This window comes from Vombatus ursinus, unplaced genomic scaffold (assembly GCF_900497805.2).
Source record: "Vombatus ursinus unplaced genomic scaffold, bare-nosed wombat genome assembly UNPS02014773.1, whole genome shotgun sequence".
Taxonomy (NCBI): Eukaryota; Metazoa; Chordata; class Mammalia; order Diprotodontia; family Vombatidae; genus Vombatus; species Vombatus ursinus.
The window spans coordinates 38,288,449-38,309,708 of NW_020954551.1; the positions used below are offsets into that span (position 1 = coordinate 38,288,449).

The 21,260-nt window shown below is 37.0% G+C and overlaps 1 protein-coding gene across 2 annotated transcripts in view; it reads right to left on the reverse strand.

Annotated features, from left to right (window-relative positions):
• NR2C2 (nuclear receptor subfamily 2 group C member 2) overlaps nucleotides 1-21,260 on the reverse strand; it is a 126,802-nt gene that overhangs the window by 81,933 nt on the left and 23,609 nt on the right. The gene's annotated exons all lie outside the window — the stretch shown is intronic.

Here is a 21,260-nt window from a genome sequence, read left to right on the forward strand (position 1 = left end):
ATAGATTAGACAAGCTCTCAAGTCTCTCCCAGATCTAAATCCCTGTAACAAACACACACTAAAAAATTATACAGCATTTGCAAGAGTCTTGTGAAACTGTAGGACTTTTCCTTTTCCCTAAAGTTACAAACATAAGAGTTAGAACTGTGTCAGTGTGGGTAATCCCTCCATGCAAATTGCATCCCCTCTGAGCCTGAGAGGATATCTCAGACCTGCTAGGACAGGCTTCTCTGAACTCTGCTAGACTGATCTCTGTGCACAGACACACTCAGGCCATCACTGTGTCTAGGCTCAGTCTTTCCATCTTGGTACAAGCTGCCAGAGCTTCTACTGCACTATTTCACTATTTAAAAAACTGCTGAGAAAACTGGAAAATGGTAGGGCAGAAATTGGACACAGACCAACATCTTACAACCCTATACCAAGATAAAGTCAAAATGGGTACAAAATTTAGATATAAAGACTAATACCATAAGCAAACTAGGAGAGTAAGGAATAGTTTACCTTTCAGATCTATGGAGAAGGGAAAAAATTTATGACCAAAAAAAGAAATAGAGAACATTATGAAATGCAAAATGGCTAATTTTGATTACATTAAATTGAAAAGTTTTTGTAAAAAACAAAGTCAATGCATCCAAGATTAGGAGGGAAGCAAAAAACTGGGAAAGAATTTTTACAACCAGTGTCTCTGATAAAGGCCTCATTTCTAAAATATATAGTGAACCGAGTCAAATTTATAAGAATACAAGTCATTCCCCAATTGATAAATGGTCAAAAGATTATGAAGTTTTCAGAGGAGGAAATTAAAGCTATCTACAATCATATGAAAAAATGGTCTAAATCACTATTGTTTAGACAAATGCAAATCAAAACGACTCTGAGGTACCACATCACACCTATCAGATTGGCTAACATGACAAAACAGGAAAATGATAAATGTTGGAGACGATGTGGGAAAATTGGAACACTAATGCCTAGTTGGTGGAGTTGTGAATTGATCCAACCATTCTGAAGAGCAATTTGGAACTATGCCCAAAGGGCTATAAAAATGTGCATACCCTTTGATCCAGCAATACCACTTCTAGATCTGTACCCCAAAGAGATCATAAAAACTGGAAAAGAACCCACATGTACAACAATATTTACAGCAGCTCTTATTGTGGTGGCAAAGAATTGGAAATTGAGGGAATGCCCATCAATTAGGGAATGACTAAACAAGTTGTGGTATGTGAATGTAATGGAATACTATTGTGCTATAAAAAATGATGAGCAGGTGGATTTAAGAAAGACTTATATGAACTGATGCTAAGTAAAATGAGCAGAACCAGGAGAACACTGTACATAGTAACAGCCACACTGTGCAATGACCGACTTTGATAGACCTGGCTCTTCTCAGCAATGTAAGGATCTAAGACAACTCCAAACTCACAATGGAAAATGCTATCCACATCCAGAGAAAGAACTATGGGGTCTGAATGCATATTTGCTCTCCTTTTCCTTTGTTGTTTTGTTTTATTGCTTCATTCTTGTGGTTCCTCCTGTTAATTGTTCTTTACATCATGACTAATGGGAAAATATGCTTAATATGAATGTATAAGTAGAGCCTATATCAGATTGCACACCATCTAGTGGGGAAGGGGGGAGAGAAAATTTAAAACTCAAAATCTTATGGAAGTGAATGTTGAAAACTAAAAATAAAAATTTATTATTTTTTTTCTTAAAAAGCCATGCCGGGGCAGCTAGGGTGGCTCAGTGGATAGAGCACCAGCCCTGGATTCAGGAGGACCCGAGTTCAAATCTGGCCTCAGACACATAACACTTAACTAGCTGTGTGACTCTGGGCAAGTCACTTAACCCCATTGCCTAGCAAAAACAAAAACAAAAAAAACAAAAACAAAAGGCATGCCTTATTCTGAAGGGCATACTGTACAAGAAATAGAACAAGCTACATAAAAGGGATCTGACAGAGTAGGATAATATATTAAGATAAAGTTATGTGAGGAAAGAAAAAAAATCACAAGGAAGAAGACTAGTGGGTAAAGATCAACAGATAGAGAAACAGAAGTGATAATGTCAGAGTATACTTCAGACTACCAGGGCAGAAACAGCAAAAATAAAGGGAATTCAGGGTCCAGATGACAAGCCTAATTTGGAGTAATGATAACCACATTATAGGAGATGTTAACTATCCATCTATTTGCTGGCACTCTCTGCCCAAAGCAACTAATATTTTCTTAATTTGCCTTAATAAAAATTTCATATTTCAAAAATATGGAAGATTCAGAGAGGAGAACTTCTATTCCAGTTCATTTTCTTACCAATAAGTAGGTACTGGCTTCTGGGAGTGGGGAAAGGGAAGCATGATAGAAAAGGTCAGGCATACTCTGCCCTCTATTCTAGATTTTTGGACAGTCATTTCAAGGGATTAAGAAAAAGGATGGGGCGGGGGCAGCTAGGTGGTGCAGTGGATAGAGCACCGGCCTTGGAGTCAGGAGGATCTGAGTTCAAATCCAGCCTCAGACACATAACACTTACTAGCTGTGTGACTCTGGGCAAGTCTCTTAACCCCAATTGCCTCCAAAAACAAAAAAGACAGGAAGCAGCCCATGAATAAATATTACATAGGGCAATTAATATAGGAGAAATTGGAAACTCTTAGAAATAAACTTCTTAAAATAAGAGAAATAATTACAATGAGGTAGAAAAGGGAGTATTGCCTAAAATCAAGTTTTAAGTTTAGTTTATCTTGATAATAACTTGTAATGTCTTGACTGGAAAAGATACAATGTGGATGCACTGTGAATTCATCAACCAACTTGGATTTTTAAAAGGCACACATTAGAGATAGAAGAAAGAGCATGTAATGGAAGATGGATATAAAAATATGGTCCAGTCCTCTGAAAAGAAGAATGTCAGAGGTTCTAAAGCTCAGAATGAGCAGAGATGGTCAAGATGCCCAGAGTAAAGTTAAAGGAAAAAAGGGTTGTTTTTTGGTATAATAGGAAAAAGGGGAGGACCAGAGGCAGATGGAACAATAGGTCCCACACACTATGAAGAAAATGACAACTTGTATTTTGTTTCCAATTTCTCTGCCAAAGAGAATAAACTTTGGATTGGAAAGGGGAAGGCACTGGTAAACAGGCATATAGTAAGATAAGACCTAGCTGACCTTGATGAATTCTAGTCATCAGGCCTGTATTTATTCTATCCCAAGGCCTTAAACGAACTGGCAGATGTGACTTTTGAGCCACTATCAGTGATATTGAAAAGATTATAGCAAATAGGACACTGGAGATAGGCAAATGTTGGTGAGGATGGTCTGAGAACTCTAGACCTTTAAGCCCGAATTCAATTCTTGGCAAAACTTCTCTAATGGCCTATTAACTGGGTGATTTCTAGAGGTTCACTCTAGAAAAGAGGAAGCTTGGCTCCAACAACAGAGTGCAGAAGAGTGACCTCATTTCCTTTTTTGTTTCAGAGTCATTAGACGGGTAGATCAGAGGAATGTGGTGGAGGTAATTTATCTATATTTCAATTAAAACTTTGGACAAAGTACCTCAGGCTATTATTGTGTACAATATGGAGATGTACACCAGAGTATGGTACAGTCATGGCTTTGTTATTAGTTTGGAAGGAACTCACCAGTTTCCTGCGGCAATGCTCTAGGACTAAACTGAAGAGTAGGTGCCAAAGTACACTAGTACAAGAAGTTTTCTAATTGGGAGTTACCAACACCAATAGAATTTCACATCGGGTCCGAAAATAAAAGTGTTATTAATAATAATATTCTTTAGTGAAAGTATTAAAATCAAATTACTTCCTTTTTTAAAAAATCTTTAATACTGTGAGATTCCAAAATATGGTTTTAAGTTCAGATTACTTCAATACATAGTTTTAATGTCTTGACTGGAAAAGATACTTTATAAAGACACAGATTTAAATGAAGTTCAGCATGGTTGCATTTGCATTGGTAGCTAGGAGACACAGTGGATAGAATCCTGGGCCTGGAGGCAGGAAAACCTGAGTTCAAATATGACCTCGCAATATATTAGTTGTGTGACACTGGGCAAGTCATGTGACCTCTGTCTGTCTCATTTCCCTCATCTGTTTAAAAAAAAAAAAAGGGTGACATTTTATAATAGAAGTGTCAGCTCTGTTTTCTTGCTTGCTAGCTGTTCTGTCATTTTTCAGTTGTGTCAACCTCTTCGTGACCCTGTTTGGGCTTTTCTTGGCAGAGATACTGGAGTGGTTTACCATTTCCTTCTCCAGCTCATTTCATAGATGAGGTACTAAGGCAAACAGGGTTAAGAGACTTGCCCAGTGTCACACAGTTATTAAGTGTCTGAGGCCAGATTTGAACTCATAAAGATGAGTCTTCTTGACTCCAGGCCCTGCACTCTATCCACTGTGCCACCTAGCTGCCCTGATAATAATAATAGCTACCATTTATATAGTACCTCCTATGTGCCAAACACTATGTTAAATGCTTTACAAAGATTATCTCATTTGATCCTATTACTATCCCCATTTTACCAAAGAAGAAACTGAAGCAAACAGAGGTTAAGTGACTTGCCCAGGGTCACATAGCTAGTAAGTGTCTGAGGCTAGATTTGAACTCAGGAAGATGAGTCTTCCTGACTTTAGGCCCAGCACTCTATCCACTGCATTACCTAACTGCCCTTCTTTGTTTACGTTCACATTATTAGTAATGTCATCAATCCATAGTTTCTTTTCAAGATTTTTTTTAAGCCACTTGTCCATTCTGTGAGGATTAGTTTAATTAAAACTAGATAATCTAATCCACAAACCAACTTAACTGGGCATTCTAAACTGCAATACATCATAATGTTGTCTTCCCATTTAGAATATGAGTGAGCTTCTTGGGAGAAGGAACTGGCCGTGCTATGCTATTTGTATGCTCAAAGCTTAGCATAGGGCTTTGCACATTGATAAATGCTGTTTTCATTCATTCACTCACTGCAACATGCTGAAAATGAATGCATGAATAAGGGAGCCATTGTCAAACACCTTCATGCTTTGTAACTTCCAGTCTTCCTCAGGACAGCTCTCATACTGTATGTGACATATGACTGTCTGCCATATAGAATGAATGAGGTTACCAGGGTAGATCCTTATGTTAAATACTAGTAAAGCTTAATATCTCTTACATTTGCAGCTCAAATCTTCAATATACTGTCTCCCCCATTATACTGTGTGTTGAGAGCAGGGATTGTCTTAGTTTTCGATTTGTATTCCTAGTGCTTATTAGCATAGTGGTTTGTATGTAGTAAGCACTTAATAAATGCTTTTTTCATTATTCCAAGATGAGAGAGGTATGGCTAAGTAGCTATTTGTCCTAAAAAAGATCTGAGAGTTTAAGGGTACCGAAAGTTCAGGATGAGCGCGCAGTGCAATATGGTAGCCAGAAAAATCTAACATGGTTTTAGGCTGCATTTAAGAGTATCTAAGACTAAGGAGATAAGAATCTCACTATGCTCTCTCTTTGTCCAAACACATGAGGAGTTTTGTGTTCCTTTCTGAGTACTACATTTTAAAAAGGATGCTGATAGGCTAGAGATCACGTGTAGATCTGTTTAAGGAATTGGAAATGTTTACATGTAAGAAAAGACTGGGGGAGGAGTGTAGGATTTGAATGATAGCTGTATTTAAGTACCTGAAGGGTTGTCACGTAGAAGACATGCATTTTCCTCAGCCCCAGAGGAAAGAGTTAGGTATGACAGAGTGAACACATAGCAGGAAGATTTAGGCATGAGGTAAGGAAAAAATTCTTAACAATTAGAGCTATCCAAAAATGGAAAGGGCTGCCCTGGGAAGTCCCCTCACTAATCAAATTTTTGAAGAGGAATTCCTTTTTTAGGTACAGGTTAGACTAAATGGCCCCTCATGTTTTTTCAAACACTAAGCTTCAGTAAAATGGATACAGGTGTGGGCACTATTCAGCAAGGTATACATTCCCCAGGGGCATTTGAACAACTCAACATTCACTGTGTGCTAGTAATTACATCCTAAGAATACATAGATGACTGAGATACATTGACAAGGAGCTTACAGTCTAATGGAGGAAAAGCACGTACACAAACGCAATGCAAAATATAAAAGTGCTTGTGAGGTACGAAGTACCTTGAGAAATTGGGAGTAATCACTTCTCCTGGCAGCTCACTTGTTACAGTTGTGTATGTATACATGTCATAATGTTTCTAAGGGAAAACTGTGATTAAAATAGAGGAACCAAAGGTGATATATTTTATATTTATCAGTAAGCTCTTTCAATCCGTCTTCTTGAAGAGAAAGTATGCCTCTGGACACTGTGCAAGATCAACAAAAGATGTCAAATTAAGACAATTAATTTTTACCTACAATTTAAAGGAAGCATTTTAAATGACTTCCTTGTTTATTATACTGGTCAGTCACAAGTAACTATTTATTACTGCATAGCCACAACTGAAAACATCTGAAGGAGGACAAAGAGAAATCTACTTCCAACAGGTATCTAAGGGATCCCAGTAATGTATTATAAATGCCTAAAATACTTCCTACTCCACCCAGAACTTGTGGATTACTCTCCCAACAGGAAGGATGATTCCATTTCACTCCTCATTCTCGCTTCTCTTGCTAATTTTATCACTGTCAAGGGCACCAGCAGATCCTGTCAGTCACCCAGGTTCACAACCTAGTTGTTAACCTCAACTCCTTACTTTCTCACCTTCCATATCCAATTAGTTGCCAAGTCCTGTAGCTTCTACCTTCCTAACATCTCTCATAACATCCTTCTAACATCCCTCTGACACTACCACCACTCTGGCCAAGGTCTCCTGCAGGAGCTTACTAGTTGGTCACTCTGCCTCAAGTTATCACTTGATACCAGTCTACATTCCATTCAGCTGTCAAACCGATCTTCCTAAAGTGCAAGTCTGACCACGCCACTCCCGTGATCAATAAACTCCAGTGTCTCCCTATTGCCTCCAGATTAAACATAAAACCCTCTGCGTGGCTTTTAAAGCCCTTTATAACCTGGCCAATTCCTGCCTTAAGGGTCTTCTTATACCTCCCCACATTCTTGATCCAGTGATACTCGCTCTGGGGCAGCTAGGTGGCACAGTGGATAGAGCACTGGCCCTGGAGTCAGGGGTATCTGAGTTCAAATCCAGTGATACTGGCTCCCCTGCTATTCCTTACATGTGGTGCTCCACTTCACAGACTCTGGGCATTTTCTCTGGCTGTACCCCATGCCTATTATTCTCTCTTTCCTCATCTCCACCTCCTGGTTTCCCTGGCTTCCTTCAAGTAACAGCCACAGTTCTACTTTCTACAAGAAGTCTTTCCCAATCCTTCTTAATCTTCCCTCTGAAATTTATCTCCAACTTATCCCTGTATATATCTTTTTTTGCAGAGTTACTTTGCATGCTATCTCCTACATTAGACTGTGAACTCCTAGAAAGTAGAATTTTTTTTTTTTGAGGGGAGTGCCTTGTAGCCCTAGTGATTCCACAGTGATAGGGGCATGGTAGGAGCTTAATAAATGGTTGTTGGTTTGACTAACCTCTAGAAGTAGGACAAAAACACACTGAAACTTTAAAAAGTATGGCCACCTTCTCCTCTTATATACTCTTTCATCTCTGTTTTCTTGACTCCCCCTTGCCCTCCTCCCCCATTGGTTTTCCTCCTCCCTGTCTGATCACACCCATGTCCTACTCCTTCACTGGTGATGTGCAACCCTCTGACCTGGGCCTAATTCTTCACTCTCTTACTGTTTATTTATTTATTAACTTGAGCCAAAGTCTGACATCACCCACTGCTTACTTGGGGTCACAGGCATTTTGGGCTGTCTGGTTCATAGGCATCTCAAACAGTATATACAAAATACAACTTCTTATCTCTTTCCCTAACATCCCTCTTCTGAACTTTCCTACTTCTCTCAAGGGAACCACTATGTTCCCAAAACACTGAGATTTGCAATTTTAGTGTCATCTGTCTCCTTACTCTCCCATGCCCCATATATCCAAAGAATTGTCAGGTCCTGCCAATCCTCTCTTCCCCCACATCTCTTGCATTGGCCCCCTTCTCTACAAATGCTACAAGAGCCCAGGCTGTCTTCAAGGGCAGCTTAGTCCAGTAGAAAGAGTACTAATTCGGAGTCAAAGGAACTGGGGTCCCACCTGTCACTATTTCTGTGACCCTGGACAAGTCATTTAACCTCTTTGGGCCTCAGTTTCTTCTTAGATGGCCCGTTTCTATTTGAGTTTGACACCACTGGTCTTGAGGATCATACATAAACTCCTCTGTTTGGCACTTAGAGCCCTCTGCAATCTGGCTCCAACCTATCTTTCCAGGCTAATCACACATTATTTGCCTTTACAAACTACGGTCAAATGGGCATACTTGCTGTTCCTCCCACATGACATTTTATTTCCTCTCTCCATACCTTTGTACAGAGATTTTCCCATGTCAGGAAAGACAATTTTTAATGTTCATTTTTACAAGATTTTGAGTTCTAAATTTTTCTCCCCCCTTCCTAAAATAGTAAGCAATTTGATAAAGATTATATATATGCAATCACATAAAGCATTTCCATATTAGTCACAGTTGTGAAACAGACCAAAAGGAAAAAAAACAAGAAAAAAATAAAGTTAGTGAAAAAAGTATTTTTCAATTTGCATTCAGTGTCCATCAGTTCTTTATCTGGATGTGGATAATACTTCCCATCATAAGCCCTTTGTAATTGTCTTGGATCATTGTGTTGCTGGGGAGAGCTAAATCACTCATAGCTGATCATTACACAATGTTGCTGTTACTGTGTACAATGTTTTCCTGATTTTGTTCATTTCATTTTGCATCAGTTTATACGAGTCTTTCCAGGTTTTTCTGAAATCTGCCTGCTCATCATTTCTTATTGCACAGTAGTATTTCATTACATACACATACCACAACTTGTTCAGCCATTCCCCAACTAACGGACACGCCCTCAATTTCAAATATTTTGCCACCATGAAAAGGTTTGCTACAAATATTTTTGCACATGTAGGTCCTTTTCCCTTTGTTATGATCTCTTTGGGATGCAGACTTACTAGTGGCATTGCTGGATCAAAGAATATGCACAGCTCTTTGGGCAGAGTTCCCAGTTGCTCTCCAGAATGGTTGGATCAGTTCAAAACTCCACCAGCAGTGTATTAATGTCCCAGTTTTCCCACATCCTCTTCAACATTTATCATTTCCTTTTTTGTCATATTAGTTAATCTGATAGGTATAAGGTGGTACCTCAGAGTTGTTTTATTTTGCATTTCTCTTATCAAAGGTGATTTAGAATATTTCTTCATATGACTATAGATAGCTTTGATTTCTTCATCTGAAAACTGCCTTCATGTCCTTTGACCATTTATCAATTGGAGAATGGCTTATATTCTTATAAATTTGACTGAGTTCTCTGTGTATTTGGAAAAACAGGCCTTTATCAGAAACACTTGCTATAAAGATTGTTTCCCAGTTTTCTACTTTCCTTCTCACCTTAGACGCACTGGTTTTGTTTGTGTGAAAGCCTTTTAATATAATCAAAATTATCTATTTTACATTTCGTAATGCTCTCTATCTCTTGCTTGGTCATGAATTCTTCCCTTCTTCATAGATCTTACAGGTAGACAATTCCTTGCTCTTCTAATTTGTTTATGCTATTACCTTTATGTCTAAATCATGTGCCCATTTTGATCTTTTCTTGGTATATGGTGTGAGATGTTGGTCTATACCTAGTTTGTACTCTACTGTTTTACAATTTTCCCAGCAGTTTTTGTCAAATATTGAGTTCTACTTTGCATATGCTTATAAACAGACATCCTGTTCCCCCCTGTAGAATGCTTCTTGATGGCAGAGACAATTTCATTTTTGTCTTTGTAGTTAGCATAGAACCCAGCACATACCAGGCGCTAAATGACAGTATCTGAATAAGAGTAGATAAGTCTATTTTATTTTATTAAATTTACTTTTTTATTATGAACTTAAATATCAACAAACATGGACATTTCAATATACAGAGATCACAAAGAGAAGTGTGCAAGAAATTGTAAACTTTTATTGCAGATTGGTTTGTTTGTTTGGTTTTTGGTTAGGCAATGGGGTTAAGTGACTTGCCCAGGGCCAGATAGCTAGTAAGTGTTATGTGTCTGAGGTTGGATTTGAACTCAGGTCCTCCTGAATCTAGGGCTGGTGCTCTATCCACTGTGCCACCTAGCTGCCCAGGTAAGCCTATTTTAAAGCTTATAAATTACTACTTTGTTGTCATGATGGCCTGGATCAAAAATCTAACTGAACTTTTACTATCTTTTACCCAAATGACTAAGTGGAAAAGTATTTACTAGTACTTATTAGTACATTTCAGCGCTGGGGATACAAATAAAAAAGACAGTTCCTACTCTTGTGGAGCTCACATTCTAATAGGGAAAGATAATACACATAAGACATTTCAGTTCTAAGTCAAGATAGAAGGGCTCCATGACCCTTAAGCAACAGTGAAAAACAGTAAAACATTTTCTCTAATGTTATATTCATTGATAAAACCATATCCTTTTCTGATGTTCAACCATTTTGTAGGAGTTTGGTGGCAAGAACTTTCTTTTTTAAGTCATTGGTAGATGAGGCTGCCAAATTGGGTAAAGAAGAGAGTAAACACCTATGTAGTGTCCACTATGATCCAGGCATTGTGCTAAGACTTTACGAATATCAGCTTCTTTGGTCCTCACAACCCTGGGAGGTAGGTGCTATTGTTATCTCCATTTTACAGAGGAGCAAACTGAGGCAAACAAAAGTGAAGTGACTTGCTTAGAAACACACTGCTAGCAGGTGTCTATGGCCAGATTTGACTCAGGTTTTCTGGACCCCAAGCCCGGTGGCTCTTCTGTATCACCTCAATGCCCAAATTATGCCAATTTTACAGAAGAAGAGACTGAAGTTGAGTAAGGCTAAGTGACTTGCCCAGGGTCACACAGCTAGGAAGTATCTCATATGGTTTCCAAACCCTGTTTTTTGTGTCTCCAAATATAGCACTCTATTCATACTGCTCCTCAAAAAAAAGAAAATAAAAGGAACAGCTGGTATGTAGTCCTTTTTTATTTTAAACATCCTTTTCTTTTTAAATTTTGAGTTACAGATTCTCTCACTTCCTTCCACCCTTCCACCACCCACTGAGAAGGCAAGCAATATGATCTCAATTATACATGTGAAATCATGTAAAGCATTTCCGTATTAGCCATACTGCCAAAAAAAAAAAAAAGCAAGAAAAATAAAGAACGTGAGAAAATTATACTTCAATTTATACTCAGGATTCCTAATTTATCTCTGTGGAGGTAGACAGCATGTTTTCATCTTGAGTCCTTTGGAGTTATCTTGGATTGATCAAAGTAGCTCAGTCTTTCATAGCTGATCATCATTACAACATTGCTGTTAATGTGCACAATGATATCTGGTTCTTCAGCTCATATAGGTCTTGCCAATTTTTCTGAAACCATCCCCCTTGTCATTTCTTATAGCATAACAGCACTCCATCATAATCATAACACCACTTGGTTAGCCATTCCTCATCAATTGAACATCCCCTCAATTTCTAATTCTTTGCCATCACAAAAAGAGCTGCTACACATATTTTTACATATATAGGTCCTTTTCTTTTTCCTTTGAACTCATTTGAGTATAGATCTAGTAGTGGCATTGCTTGGTCAAAGGGTAGCCTTTTGAGAGTAGTTCCAAACTGTTCTCAAGAATGGTTGGACCAGTGTACAAACAGTACATTAATGTATTTATTTTCCCCCATCCCCTTCAGCATTTGTCATTTCTGATAGGTGTGAGATGTTACCTTAGAGTTGTTTAAATGCGTATTTCTCTAATCATTAGTGACAGATCGTTTTTTTCATGACTACAGACAGCTTTGATTTCTCTTTCTGAAAACTGCCTGTTCGTATCCTTTGACCATTGATCAATTGGGGAATGGCTCTTATTTTTTAATAAAATCAACTCAGTTCTCTGTCAATTTGAGAAATGAGGCCTTTAGTACAGAAACTTGCTGTAAAAAATTTTGATATTACTTCACTGTGTACGGTACCTTTTAACAAAATGTAGTTCCTCTGACTGTCTTTTAATTGGGTCTCTTTTCACTTTGTATGTGATCACGATTGCTATTCCTGCCTTTTTTACTTCAGCTGAAGCATTTTAGATTCTGCTGCAGTCCTTTGTTTTAACTGTGTCTCTTTACGTTTCAAGTGTCTCTTGCAAACAACATATTGTGGGATTTTGGTTTCTAATCCATTCTACTATCCACTTCTGTTTTATGGGTGAACTCATCCCATTCATATCCACAGTTAGGATTTCTATGTACTTCCTTTAATTCATTTTCTTCAGTTTATTCTAATCTCTCTTTTTATCTTGTCCCCTCCTCAAAAGTCTATTTTGTTTTGGACCACTGCCTCCCTTAATGCACCCTCCTTTTTTATCATTACCCCTCTCCCACCCCTTTTTTAAATCCTGTTCTCCTATTTCCCAATGGGGTAAAAGATTTCTATACCTGAGTATGTATATAAATTCTTGCCTCCTTGAACCAATTCCAATGAGTGAGGTTCAAGCATTGCCTACCATGCCCCCTGCCCCATTTTCCCCTTCATTGCAAAAGCTCTTTTTTTGCATGCCTCCTTTATATGAGAAAAATTTCCCCATTCTGCTTCTCCATTTCCCATTTCTCCCAGTACATTCCTCTTTCTCATCCCTTCTTTTTTATTTTGGAGATCATTCCAACATAATCAACTTACACCCATGCCCTCTGTATTTAGAGACCCCTCTAAGTGCCCTGAAAATGATAAAGTTCTTAGGAGTTACATGTATCATCTTCCCATATAGGAATGTAAACAGTTTAACTTACTGAGTCCCTTATGATTTCTTTCATGTTTATTCTTTTATGTTTCCATTGAGTCAGATTTTCTTTTCAGTTATGGTCTTTTCATCAGGAATACCTGAAAGTACTTTGTTTCAGTAAATATCCATCTCCCCCCCCCCCCCCCACCAAAAAAAGAAAGATTATACTCAGTTTTGCTGAGTAGTTGATTCTTAGTTGTAATCCTGGCTCCTTTGCCTTCCAGAATATCATATTTCAAACCTTCTGATCCTTTAATGTAGAAGCTGATAAATCTTGTGTTATCCTGACTGTGGTTCCATGATATTATTAATTATTTCTTTCTGGCTGCTTGCAATATTTTCTCTTTGACCTGGGAGCTTTGGAATTTGGCTATGATATTCCTGGGAGTTTTCATTTTGGGATCTCTTTCAAGAGATGATCAGTAGATTCTTTCCATTTCTATTTTACCATCTTGTTCTAGGACATTAGGGAAGTTTTCCTTGATAATTTCTTGAAATATGATGTTGAGGCTTTTTTTTTTCTTTTAAATCATGGCTTTTCAGATAGTTTTCATCTTGAGTCCTTCGGAATTATCTTGTATCTATTTTCCAGGTCAGTCGTTTTTCCAAAATTTCATACTTTCTTCTATTTTTTTTTCATTCTTTTGACTTTGTTTTATTGTTTCTTGATATTTCATGGAGTCATTAGCTTCCACTTGCCCAATTCTAATTTTTAAGGAATTATTTTCTTCAGTAAGCTTTGTCCACTTGGCTGCTTCTTTTTAAGCAGTTCTTTTCTTCAGAGAATTTTCATATCTCCTTTTTCATTTGGCCTATTATTTTTTAAAGAATTCTTTTCTTCAGTGAATTTTTGTGCCTTTTTTAAAAAAAACAAACTGTTAATTCTCCATTCATAATTTTCTTGCGTCACTCTCATTTCTTTTCCCAATTTTTCCTTTACCACTCTTATCATTTTCTTTAACTCTTCCAGGAAATCTTGTTAGTCTTGTGTCAAATTAGCATGACTCTTACAACATAATTTTAGTTGACAAAGAACATTTAAAAAGAAACATCCAATGATCTGTTTGCAGAATGCCGGGGCGGGGATCTCTCATGCTACATTAAGGGTTTCTAACTGTGGTTTAGGTTCAATGACACATATCTATGGTGACCCACAATTACAACATTATTTCTAAGTGAAAATATGGTCTCCTCTATGATATGGTTTCTATAAATGAACTGTGACAAAAAGGCAGGAGCTAGCTATAATAGCAGAATGAGCCCTGGGCTGAAGATCTAGGTTTGCATCCCAGGTCAGCCTCTTACTAGCTACATGATCTTGAACAAGTCTAGCCTCCTCATTGCTAATAAGGAGACAATAATATTATTTACCACTCAGAGTTCTTGTCAGGAAAGTACTTTGAAACCTTAAGGGACCATACAAATGTTACTGTCATCATTAATCTTGTGTAAATGCACAAACAGCTGAAACAATGCATAATCTTTTACTGGACGTGAAAATTTCATTTTGAAACTTCGATGACAACCATGAGCTGAAAAATCAATAACTGACAAAGAACTCAAATTAAGCCACTATGAATCCAGTTGAACTGCCATGATAAATTTAAATATCTATTTTATCAAGAAAATTCTTCACATAGATGTTTAACAGGCATTTATTTACTGCTGTAACAGGACATCTCCGACCAGTTTTTCTGCTATCGTACCTTCTTATGGATCCTCTAGTACATAGTTCCTACTACTCCTTCCCTCCTAAGTTGAAATGAATAAATAAATAAATCAAATGTTTAGAGAAGCAAGATGCTATGGGATATACAGAATTTAAAGACCAGGGAGTCTGCCCTTAGTTAACAAGCTAACTGGGAAGACCGGACTATCATGTGAAAAGCAAGCAAGTTCAATACTAATCGTTCTGAGAGGACACAACTAGACATATTAATTAGCACTGGTTGGTCTTGTTGCTACGTAAAAATATTCTTTGGCAATTTCATGTGTTTATTAGCTACTTAATCTTATAATTAACTGTGAAAGACTTAGCTACTTTGATTAAGATAATGACCCACCATAACTCCACAAGGACTCACGATATAAAACGCTCTCTACCTTTGGAAAGAGAACTGATGAACTTAAGAGTACATATTGAAGCATATTTCTATTTCCTTTCTTTATTTTTCTTGCTTCCCCCCACCCAGAAGGTGGCTAATGTAGAAAACTGTTTTGTATGATTTCTTATGTATAATGAGTATCATTTCTTGCTTTTTCCATGGATGCAGGAGGACCTAAAGGGAGGTAGAAAATTTGGAAGTGAAAATTTTTTTTTAAAGTTACTCTCTCTTGTAGTAAGAATAGAAAGAATGAAATATTTGTATCAAGGGACTTGGGTTTAAATTCCAACTTTGCCACTTTCTAACTGTGTAAACTTAAGTTAATCATGTCAACTCTAAGGAACTCAGATTTCTCATCTATAAAAAGAAAGGGTTGGATTTGATCAAGAGTTCTTAACCCTTTTTGAGTCATAGGCCCCACGGTGAAGCCTATGAACATTTTTCTCAGAAGAACATTTTAAGTACAGAAAATAAAAGGAAACCGATTACTACTGAAATTGTCATCAAAATATATATTACATATAAGAAGTTCATGGACCCCAGGTTAAGAACCTCTGGAACAGATGATCTCTGATCTCTGAGGTCTTTTATAGCTCTAACATGTCTAATGCTTTATAGTACAGTGCTTTATACACAGTCAGCACTAAAATGATGACCAAATAAAGAGAAGCAGCATAGTGTACTTGGGGCCTGAAGTCAATCCAGACTCTTAATTTTTCTGATATTCAGTTCTTTCATCTGTAAAATGGGAACAATAAATACTTACACTACTTATTTCACAGAGTTGCCATCAGGCTGATTATCTAGTCTGTGAACTAGCCAAATCTTGTTTTTTTCCTAACATCTTTTTGGGGCAGCATTTCTACCAGGGTCTGGCATAAGGGAATAAAATTAAATTAGTTAATTTGTGACTGTGTAGGTTTGGTTAGAAGCTTAATAGAAAAGATGGTGAAAATGATAAAGATTTGGGAGCAGCCATGGATTTTAATTATTTTTGTTTTTCCTATTCTTGATTAGCAGTAATAGCAAATGGTTCGGTAACATGGAAGTAACATTGAACTAAAAGTCAGGATATTTAAGTCTAGTTCTGGTTTGTCACTAACTTGCTGCATAGTCTTGGGCGAATCCTTTCACCTGGGGGGTGTGGGGTGCAGTGTGGGGGGGGGGTGTCTTGACTTCCCAATCTAAAAAATAAGGGATAGATGAGCTGATCGCTGATCTCTGAAGTCCCCAATAGCTCTAAAATATTAGGATTATATCAGCAGTCAGTTACATTTCCAAAAGATACATTTAAGTTTAAGCTAAAGTAAAAGTTAGTTTTAGAGAAATGGAGTCCAATAATTATGTTGTGTATTGTTAAAAATACCATTATTTAAATATATTCACATCTCCTTCAAATGCCAGGGTAGCTATGACCTAACTGGAATGGATGCCATGAGATTTAAAAAAAAAACAAACACACAAAACACTACAGATAATTTTGATGCAGAAAAAGAGATCAACTCTATGTGTACATTATTCACGAACTATAAAAGCTATAATAGAGGGAAATAACAAGGTCCTTAAAATCCTTTGCATTTAGTAGCTTCATCAATGGAATGTAGTAACCAATTTGGTTGAAAACTTGCAAATAAATGATATAAAGGAAAACTAAGGTAAAGAAACTAATGGTCAAACTAAGTATTATAATCTTTACTAATCTTTTCCATGCACTTCCATTTTAATAGGAGATTGAATTAAAGGGAAATTTTTTTGCAAATCAAAAGACATGGAGACTAATTCATTTCAAATAAATAAAGAATCAGAATATCAAGAATTATATATACATATAGAAAATAATAAAAAGAATTATATCAAGAATATCCCCAGGGGAAATCATGTTAGAAATCCAAGAGATCTCTGCACTCTCATTAAAGGTGCTAAAAACTTGAAAATAAAAATGCTGAATATGACATCACATGAAATAGTATAACATAAGTACATGGAGTCAGAAGGATCTAAGTTTAAATCCCATCTTGAACTTTTATTAAGTGTGACCCTGAGCCAATCTGTTAATCTCAGTTTCCTCCATAAAAATGAAGCTAATAATGCACGAAAGGTTTGTTTGTGAATGATGTCATAATAACATCATTCATTCAGAATGTTTGAGGGGGAGAAGAGACAAATGTATACAATTTGAAATGCAGATGATAAAACAGATGTTTTCTGAAAGATTCCTTTGCAAAACGTTCTTTAAAAGGGCTCAAGAACAATAATATAGGTGAAGGGCAATGAAAAGACTGAACTAAGGTGGCAGCTATGTGAGTGCAGAGGAGCTGGATGCAAGAGAGTTGTCATGAAGGTAGAAATGGAAAGATTTGGCAAATAACCAGATACATAGAGGGGAATGAGAAATAGAGGTTAATGCCAGTGCTACAAATCTGAGAAACTGAAGGATGGTGGTACCTTTCACAGACATAGAAAAGTTTGGAAGAGGGCCAATTCAGTTTTGGTTATGTTGAGTTTAAGATGTCTCTGGAACATTCAGTCTGAAATATCCAATAGACAATGGGTGACAAGGGACTGAAAACTGGGAGAAACTGGAGTGAGTACAAATACCCACATACCCACCTACACACCTGTACTCTTAAAACTCTTAATCAGATTTTACCTTATAAAAACTATCTTCTAAGATGTGTTAGTTCAAGAGATAAAACAGATTGCTGTCCAACCTTCTATAATTAGAAAAGATCTAATACCATGCAGAAGGAATGAATGATAGAACTAGATATGCCATATAAACTGAACTCTAATGGTCTTTTGGAGGAAGTGATCATCATTCCCATGACAGAAAAGGTTCCAAATCAGGGCCTCTCTAAAGTTGGTGTAGTTATGGGGAAATTTCAAGGAGATCACCAATATCTGAAATGCCCAAAAGCCATCTGGAGGTAGCAGTGAAGTGTAGTTAAGCTGTTAGAATGAAATGGCTTACTTTGTTTTTACTTCACTCCCTCCCTCTCCAGCCTCTAACATCCAAAATAATAGGAAAAAAGATACTAGAACTTGAATAGTTAGAAATTTTTTTTTGGTGGCTCAGGTACTGGTGGCATATGCAAAATCAATCACCATTTGGAGTTGTGACTGATTCAACCCTTCTGGAGAGCAATTTGGAACTATGGCCAAAGGGCTATAAAATTTTGACCCAACAATACCACTTCTAGGTCTGTATCCCCATAAAAACGGAGAAAAGGACCCACACATACAAAAATATTTATAGCAGCTCTTTCTGTGATGGCAAAGATTTGGAAATTGAGGGGATGCCCATCAATTGGGGAATGGCTGAACAAGTTGTGGTATATGAATGTAATGGAATACTATTGTGCTATAAGAAATGATGAGCAGGCAGACTTCAGAAAAACCTGTGAAGATCTGTACGGACTGATGCTGAGTGAAGTGAACAGAGCAGGAGAACGTTGTACACAGTAACAGCCATGTTGTACGATGACTAACTTTGATAGACTTAGCTTTTCTCAGCAATACAAGGATCTAAGACATCTCTAAAAGTATCATGATGGAAAATGCTATTCACATCCAGAGAAAGAATTATGGAGTTGGAATGTAGATCAAAGCATACTATTTGCTCTTCATTTTTTTCATCTGTTTTGTTTTGTTTTTTCTTTCTTGTGGTTCCTCCTATTGGTTCTACTTCTTCTTTACAACATGACCAATGTGAAAATATGTTTAATAGGAATGTATATGTAAAGCCTATATCAGATTGCACGCCACCATGGGGAGGGAGAAAGAAAGGGAGGGGGAGAAAATTTAAAACTCAGAAGCTTACAGAAGTTAATGTTGAAAACTACAAAAATAAATTAATTTTAAAAAAATCTTATGGAAGTGAATGCTGAAAAAATAAATAAATTACAAAAAATCAATCACCATTATATCTTATTCATATCACATAAAGACATCTAAAAATTCACATCCTGAAATTCTGAGTATAGTCTGTGGACAGACTAATGAGTACACTCTGCTTGATAAATGGTTAGCTCTTTTCTCTTTCCTCCATCCAATTATCTTTAATGAAATAAGGGGCTTCCTCAAGGATGCTGGTTTTATAAATAGTATTTGCAAATCCTTAAAACTCCCTTTAAAAGAGACAATCTTTTTTCTTGTATCAAGGAATTAATTTGAATACAAATACTTAGATCTAATATTTTTGGAAAAGGCTGATTGTTTGTTAAAATTTATCTTTAAAAGGCACATCTAATCCAGTATGGCGGTTAATATCAAAATAAAGATTAATTCTTAACATTGTCTTCACATAATTCTGTTAACCATGTATTTGGGTTATAGAGCAAAACCTCGTGAGTTTTTTATATAGTGAGCTTACCCATTTGAAGACTACTAGAATCAAAACATGAAGCCTTTTCTTTATTTAATTACTAGGACTGAAGCATAGGATATTTCACAAAAAAATCATCATAATATGTGGTTCTTTGCATTTTGTTTGCTTATAGATGCATAAATGCCACATATTAATTATGCAAAATATCAAGCTGTACAGGAAGGTGAAAATAAGACCTCTCATTTTTAATCTAAGTATTAAATATAACACGATTAACATATATGTGTGTGTTAGTGTAAGTCACTAAGCTAGATGCTGGGGATAAAAGAAGAACTAAAAATTGGGAGAGAAGAGGGGAATACAGCAGGTACATTAATATATGCAAAATAATTGGAGGAGGAAAAGAACACTAAATACTAGGAAGATCAAGAAAAGAAAGAGTATTGGCTCTAGAGTCAAAAAGACCTAGCTTCTAATCCCACTCGTTATGTTTCCTGCCTGGGTGACTTTGGACAAAGCAGCAACCTCTCTGGCTTCAGTTTGCTCATCTGCAAAATGAAGGGATTTGATTAGAGAGCTTCTAAGGTCCTTTCCAACTACAGATCTATGACTTACAAATTCCTATACGAGGTGATGGCCAGAGTTAATCCTTAAGGAAGCTGGGTAGTCTAAGAGGGAGCAAATTCCAGGCCTGTACTAAAGTTAAGGGGAGGGGGCATAGAATGACAATTCTGGGGAACAGAAAGTAGGACAGTCTGGCTGTAACATAAAGTGGGGGGGGAAGGAAACAGGAAATAAACATTTAGTAAATACCTACTAAGTGCCAGGTTCTGTACTAAGCACTTTACAAATATCTCATTTGACAAAATAAGACCTATGATTCTTTTTTTTGTTTTGTTTTGCTTTTTGGTGAGGTGATCAGGGTTAAGTGACTTGCCCAGGGTCACATAGCTAGTAAGTGTTAAGTGTCTGAGGCCAGATTTGAACTCAGGTGCTCCTGACATCAGGGCTGGAGCTCTATCCACTGTGCCACCTAGCTGTCCTAAAGACCTATGATTCTATACTGACAGGGTACAAACAAGTATAAACATAACTGTGTTGTAATTTGTTTGGCAAATAAAGTTGAAAAGCAATAGGACCTATTTTATCTACTTCTGAATTACTCTAACTGGTGTTTCTTCTAGGGCTTCTGGGTTTTCCTTTATTACCTTTCAATGGGAAACTATTGACTGAAATACCATAAATGAACAAAAAAAAACCAACTCAAAAACAAAACCAAAACCAACTTGAAATAATGTGAGAAAAATTAAAAGAAGACGATTTGGAGGGAAATTTAACCTTTTTTGAATAAAAGATATTTCTACACTCCAAACTGTGAATATAAAAATTAGCTAGTATTTTTATAGTGCTTTAAGGTTTACAAAGCACTTTACATATATTATGTGATCCTCACAATAACCTGGGAGGGAGATGAAATTGTTTTGGCCATTTTATAGATAAGGAAACTGAGACTGAGAGAAGTGAAACGACTTGCCAAGGGTCACATAGCTAGTATGTGTTAGAATATCTTCTTTTGTTTTATAAATCTACAGAAATGAATTTCTGCCAAGAGAAATAATACTGGAATCAAGGCAACATGCTAAATTCCTCCTTGGGAAGGACACAGCCTAAAGCACACAGAAGCCATAAAGCTGTGAAGCAGAATCCATACGACTCTCTGTATGCCAATTTTCTGAATGTAGACACAGCACCCCCCACCCCCACATTAACCCCAAAGATCTCTGATCCCCCTCTATTCTCTCAGGCAGTGATCGATAAAAGAGAGTTTCCAAATCAACTTCCAAAGTAAACTTTACGGACGATGAAGTCAGACCATTGACACAACTTACTCCCCACCCCCACTTCATATTTTTACAATAGCC